Here is a 6,992-nt window from a genome sequence, read left to right as displayed (position 1 = left end):
GGCCCCGCCCCCGACGCCGCGCCCGCCCGCGCAGCCCCGCGACGTGACGTTACCCGCCCGCAGCCACACGTGCGGCCGCGTCGTGCGTCCTCGGGGTCCGCGCCGGGGGTCGGGAAACCGGGGTGCCGGGGCGCGGCCCCATCCCTCCAGGCTCCCGATTCCGAGGCGTCGGTTTTGGGTCTCAACGGCCGCGGTGGCGCACGCACAGAAGCCATTTTCCACGAACCTTGGGCGGGACGTCCGCGGCTCGCGCTGCTGCCATCAGCCCCGGCCGGGCGCACCGCACGGGGCGCGTCCGCGGGCCGCCCGCGGGGGACAGCGGGATCCGCCGGCTGTTGGGTTCGGGGCGCTTCCTGTTGGACGCGCCGCGCCCGCGGCCGAGAGCTGAAAACGGTCCCAGCGAATGGAAGGCGACAGGGGCAGCCGGGCTCCGCGCGTGCCCACTGCCCGCTGGCGTCCAAAGGAGTCGCCACTCTTGACCCCAGAACAAGTAGTTGCGCTGAGGCCTGAAGCGACCCTAGGCTGGGTAAAGTTGGTCCCCAAACGCCCAAACTCTCAGCTGTCACTCCCCCGACTGGCTTTTCTGCACGCTGTGGACAGCACTGTCTGATCTAGAAAACTGGCTGTACTGTGTCCTTTCCTTCTGGGGATTCAACTAGACATTTTACATGTGAGTAAGTTCGGCACTTCTGTGTGTGATGCCAAAGGGGGAGTGGGGAGCGAAAGGACTTTTAGATGGGGGGATTTTTAACTCTGAGTTTTTTTAAACTCCTGTTTTAAAAGTCAAAAGCTGGTGTTTACTACTGAATTAATAGACTATTAATATGCCATAAATGATATATTGAAACGTTGAAGCAGTTGTCGCCCACCGTATGCAAAAGCGTTGTGCTAATAGTTTAGGTAAATTGACAAGTCTGGTTTTGGTATTTTGGAGTCTAGCCTTGTGAAGAGGGTGTGATTCCTGCTTCATAGACGACATGGTACTTTCACATCGCGAAGAAGTTCCTGTTGGCTTAGGGAATCTGCAGTTTAAACCGATTTTTTCATTGAAGAAGCATTCCTTACTGCAGGATATAATTGACATAGAACCTTTAAATAAATTCAGACCTGAGTATATATGTGAAAATACTGAAAGCAGGCATGCAAACAAGTTATTTGTACACCAAAGTTCACAGCAGCATTATTCACAGTAGCCAAACTGTGGAAACAAGCCAAATGCCTATCAATAAATGAATGACGAAATGTGGTATAGACTTAAAAGATGGAATAATTGGCCTTTAAAAGAAAGTGGGGCATGGTGGTACATGTCTGTAATACCAGCTGCACAGGAAGAGGAGTATGGCAAGTCTGGGGGCAGCCAGGGCAACTGAGCAAGACCCTGTCTCAAAGAGCTGGGGATGTAGCTCAGTGGTAGAGAGCTTGCCTAACATGAGGAGACCCTGGCTTCAATCCTCAATACCTCCCCCCAAAAAAGAACAGCAATTCTGACACTTGCTACAACATGGATGAACTTTATGCTCAGTGACATAGAGGGTCACAAAAGGACAAATACTGTATGATTGCATTTATGCGAGGTACTTAGTCAAATTCTTAAAGACAGAAGCTGTAGGCTGCCACCATGGTTTCAGCGGTACAGCACCTGCTTAGCAAGTGCAGGCCTTGAGTTCAACTCCAAGGACCACCAAAAAAAAAACAGTTTTCCAGGGGCTGAGAGAGGAAGGAATTGGGAATTACTGTTTAGTGGGTACAGAGTTCAGTTTGACATGATAGAAATGTCCTGTAGACAGTGGTGATGGCTGCATAGTAATGTGTATTTTTTAAGCTCTTTGTTTTTTGTTTTTGCAGTACTGGAGTTTGAACTCAGGGCCTACATCTTGAGCCACTCCACCAGTGGAGTGATGGGTTTTTTTGAGATAGGGTCTCTGAACTATTTGCCTGAAGCTGACTTTGAACCATGTTTCTCCTGATCTCTGCCTCCTGAGTAGCTAGGATTATAGACATGAGCCCCCAGCACCCAGCTAGAGGTTTTTTTGGTTGGTTGGTTTTGGTAGGACTGGGGTTTGAACTCAGGACTTAAAGCTTGCAGAGCAGGTGCTCTACCACTTGAGCCACTCCTCCAGTCCCAAGCTCTTAAATTATTTTTAACTCAAGTAAAGACAGGGCATTGCAGTCATTTCTTCATCTGAGTCACTTGATTGATCTTTCAGTTCCAATTCCCCTAAACATTATAAAATGCAGAACGATTCATGAATTTGTATGTCATCCTTGCACTGGGACTGTACTAATCTCCCTTGTAGGTTCAGTTTTAATATATGTGCTGCCGAAGTGAGCAGGAAGTTAAGCATTGTCAGTGCCACTGAAGTGTACACTCAGACACTGTGAAGGTCTGGGGTGTAGCTCGGTGGTAGAGTGTTTGCCTAGCATGTACGAGGCCCTGAATTCAATCCCCATCAAAAAAAAACTTTTTAATGGTAAGTTTTATGTATATTTGCTACAACTTAAAAGTTAATAAATTATTTATATAGGATTCCTAAGTGTTATGATTTGGTATAAAATGTTTCCAAAAGCTCATCCATTGAAGGCCTGGAACCCAACTCACGGCACTCTTGAGAAGTGAGTAGTACAAAGTCCTGAGTTCAAATCCCAGTCTCAACCAAAAAAGAAAAGAGAAGTGAATCATGAGGCACTGACTTTGCTGAATGGGTTCTGAGGAGGCAGGGCCAAGTTGGCAGAGGTAAGTCCCTAGGGGTGTGCCTTTGGAGGGTATATCTTGTCCCTGGCCCCTTTTCTCCTCTCTCCTTGCTTCCTGACTTCCATGAGGATGTCACACACTCCCTACCACAGGCTTCCTCCACCATGATATTCTGCCTCACCTGTGGCCTAAAGCGGTGAAGCCAGCCAACCTGAAACCTCTGGAACAGTGAGCCTAAACCTTTCTTCCTTTAAGTGGTTTATCTCAGGTTTTTTGTTTTTGGCGGCACTGGAGTTTGAACTTGGGGCCTCATGCTAGGCACGTGCTCTACCACTTGAGCCACTCTACCAGCCCTATTTTTGTGTTGGGTTGTTTTGAGATAGGGTCTCACAAATTACTTGCCTGGGGCTGGCTTCCAACTGGGATCCTCCTAATCTCTGCCTCCCAGTAGCTGGGATCACAACTGTGAGCCACTGAGGCTATCTCAGGCATTTTATCACAGCAGCAAAAGGCTGACCAAACACAAAATCTAGAATTTTCACCTCACTGACTAGTTGACCTATTTATGGACTTGAATTCCTCACAGCCAGTTCCTTCTCCAAATTTGCCTACTTTGTCATTCTCCCAGTCTCCTACCAAGCCTGAGCCAGGTTCTAGAGCCTGAAAATTATCCTTGGCTCTATTCACTTCTGCCCTCCTTGAATTTGAACACACACCAAACCCTAACCTCTTCAAGCTATGAGCTTCATCTGTGCCTTCCCACAGCCAGTACCTTAGTGAGCTTTTGTCGTGTTTTGTCACCATGAATCCCATGACACAAATCATGTTATATCTTTTCACAAGTTTGAAATCAAAGAGAGCTTAAGTACTGATTTTACTATTACTCCTTACTTATCCTCTCTGAGTGTTGGGTCTTCTTCCCCCTCTACCCCCCAGTTAAAAAATGAGAATGAAATGAGATTAGCTATTTGGGAAATAGATAGAGATAGAGCACCTGTTAGGGATCCAGCACTGGTTTGAATGAAAAAGAAAAGTGTCTAATTCAAGGTTCTTACAATCCAGCACGTGTAGGAATCTGGCATACAATTGGGAGGGAATCAAAAGTTGTCCTGAGCCAGACACCGGTAGCTCGGGCCTGTAATCCTAGCTATTCGGGAGGCAAAGATCAGGAGGATTGCAGTTCAAAGCAACCTGGGCAAACAGTTCAAGAGACCCTATCTTGAAAAAAAACAACCATCACAAAAAGGGACTGGTGGAGTGGCTCAAGGTGAGTTCAAACCCCAGTACTGAAAAAAAAAATAGAATGAGACATTTTGGGGTCTTGAGAGAGATTGTGTTTTTGCATATAACACAAATAACAGTTCCTGCACAGAAGGAAGATTGTGAGAGATTAAGGCTCGCTGATTCTTTGATACTCCTATTGAGAAATGTGACCTATTTCTTCTCCTCTTGAATCTACATGGATTTTATGGAGTTTGTTTCTTTGGGAGACAGGGTCTGACTATGTTGTTTATGTTGCCCAGGGTGGCCTCCAATTCCTGATTTTCCTGCCTCCACCTCCTGAATAGCTAGAACTACAGGCACACGCTACCACGCCAGGCCTGGGTTTTATAATTTCATCAATGGATGGAATGCCACAGTGCCACCTTCTAGGCTTAGGACTTAAGAAACTGGCCAATTATGCTTCTTGTTTCTTAGAACGCTCACTCAGACTCCAGATGGAGCTGGGGCATGGCTCAAGTGGTAGAGCCTCCTGCATAGCAAGCGCAAGGACCTGAGTTCAAACCCAATTGCTATCACCACCATCCCCCAAAAAGAATTCAGATGACATGCCAAGAGTAAGAGCAAGGAGCCCATGGAGAAGCTCACACAGAAGGAACTGAATCACCATTCCCTAAATCCCACTGCCCCCCCCCCGCCCCCCTGCCCCTCAGCCCCCACGCACCAACCTGGCTTGCCAGTCCTGTAAGTGAACCATCTTGGCAATGAATCCTCCTTTTGAGCCATTTTACCTAACTCCCTGAGGACTAATAGAGCAGCTTTGCCCATAGGCACAGAGCTGACACTGCCTGTCAATTTACATTCCCCTAGGGCAGGGCTTGGCCAAGGACTGCCTGGTGTGGACAGATCAGCAACCTGATCTCAGAATTCAGCTGGAAGAAAAGAAATTTTTGTTGTTTAAGCCATCTAGTCTTTGGTATTTTGTTATAGAAGATAAAGAAGACCAATATACTAAGTTATATATAAAGCTAGATAGAGCTGGAGTCATGGCTCGTGGCAGAGCACCTGCTTTGCAGTCTCACCAAAAAAAAAAAAAAATTATACATAAAACTAGATAATATCCTACCAAGCAATAAGAGGACAACCTTTGGAATATCTTCTCTATCAAACAAAACAAAAAATCCCATCAATTTTCTACAACTTAAAAATCTAACTTTTCAGGGTGGTAAAATGTTTGTTTCCTGGTGGTAGATAGTAATTCAGAGAAAGGTATAATCTCCAAGAGAGAGATCTTTGAGATGGACTTAATGCTCCGGCATAATATTAAAATTCATTAAATAATCAATTTCCATATAGTGGAAATATTTTGTACTCATGTATGAAAATGGAAAAACGAGACCTGTTGAAACTAAGAAGGGGAGGGAGGGATAAAGGAGAATGATGGAGGGGATGAATTTAAGACATATTGTAAGCACTTTTGTAAATGTCACAGTGTACCCCAGTACAATACAATAAAAAAAAAAGATAATAAATTTCCAAGTGTTGGGTTATTTTCTTTCTGCACAGCAGTAAAGTTATTCCTGGCTGTCTTGGTTTAAGAATGGCAACTGAACCCCCTGGTATCCCGACCAGAAGGGGCAGGGCAGAAATTGAATGTGTCCTATGGGCCAACTCTGAGCTGGTTATTGGTCAGTGAAGAAGAACTAAGATTTGAAATACATGATTCCCAATGAGTCTGGAAAATTCTTGCAGTCCGTCACAATTTTTACTTTTTTTTCTCAAAGAAGACTATCAGGTTATAGAAGTTTTGGTCCCTATAAACCCTGTGTCTACCCTGCCAAGAGCAGAAGCTAGAGGAAAAGTGCTTCTGCAACCTTGATTAGTCAGTGTTTTCCAGAGAAAACCAACAGGATATATGTGTAGATATGGAGGGGGTGTGTGTTTATTTTAAGGAATTGGTTTATGTCATTAAGAAGGCACAAGTCCAAAACCTGCAGGAGAGATAGGCAGCCCAGACATGCAGGGAAGAGTTCCAAGTCCAAAGTCAATCAGCTGAAGAATTCTCTGTTGCTGGGTGCGGGTGGGAGTGGGAGGTGGAGGACTAGGGAGAGGCAGGGATTAATCTTTGTTCTAGGAAGGATTTCAATTGATTAGATTAGACTCAGCCACAATATGGAAGGTAGTCTCCTTAACTCAAAGTCTACTGATTAAAATATAAATCTCACCAAAAAAGTTTAAAAAAAAAAACACCTTCACAGAAACATCTAGAACAATGTTTGACAAAAATCTGGACACCTTGGTTCAGGCAATTTGACACATAAAATGAGCCATCACAATTTCATTCTTCTGATAAAGGGCTTTGGTGAATGGTAGCCTCAGTCCTGGAGTCTACAGCAGGGCTCTTATAGATGTATTCTGTGGCTGGGGTACAGCTCACTGATAGAATAATTGCCAAGCATGAGTGAGGTCCTGGGTTTGATTTCCAGCTCTGTGATAGATGATTGATAGATAGATAGATAAAAACAGATGTACTCTGTCCAGGTCCTACTTGTAAGAGAGAGAACTGGTTGGCTAACGTCGATCGTGTCTCCTTTCCTCACTCAATCATATGTAAGGGTCTCAGAGGGCTCACAGGGGATCTAGAGCTAATTGTATACAACCACAGCTTTCCAGCTGCATCTTGCCCTGTGTTACTCCATTATCTTTGTAATATTTTTTCTTGGGGGGAGGCTTGAACTCAGGGTCTCACACTTACTAGGAGGCACACTATCACCTAAGCCACTCTACCAGCCTTTTTTTGCATTGGATATTTTCAAGATAGGGTCTCTTGAACTATTTGCTTGGGCTGGCTTCGAACCTTGAACTTCTTGATCTTTGTCTCCCAAGTAGCTGAGCCATCTTGAATGGGTACTGATTGGTATATGTTGTCACTGTGGGTACAAATAGTATGATCAGTTTTATTTGTGTTTTTTCTAACCTACATTCCATAATTTTGTGTGTTTTATTAGAGGAGAAGTTTGATATATTCACAGGTGTCATGTCCGTGTCCCAAATGAGCAACTCCTACTGGGTGATTATT

General features: G+C 45.0%; 1 non-coding gene across 1 annotated transcript; it reads right to left on the bottom strand.

The window, feature by feature from the left end:
- Window positions 1–2,228: 2,228 nt before the first annotated feature.
- LOC141415229 (U6 spliceosomal RNA) lies at window positions 2,229–2,333 on the bottom strand. The gene has a single exon (XR_012440232.1). It is a non-coding gene; the product is annotated as a U6 spliceosomal RNA (small nuclear RNA).
- Between the last annotated feature and the right edge of the window lie 4,659 nt (window positions 2,334–6,992).

This window comes from Castor canadensis, chromosome 12, assembly GCF_047511655.1.
Source record: "Castor canadensis chromosome 12, mCasCan1.hap1v2, whole genome shotgun sequence".
Taxonomy (NCBI): domain Eukaryota; kingdom Metazoa; phylum Chordata; class Mammalia; order Rodentia; family Castoridae; genus Castor; species Castor canadensis.
Note: the sequence above shows the minus strand (reverse complement) of the source record. Positions and strands in the feature narration are given on the sequence as shown.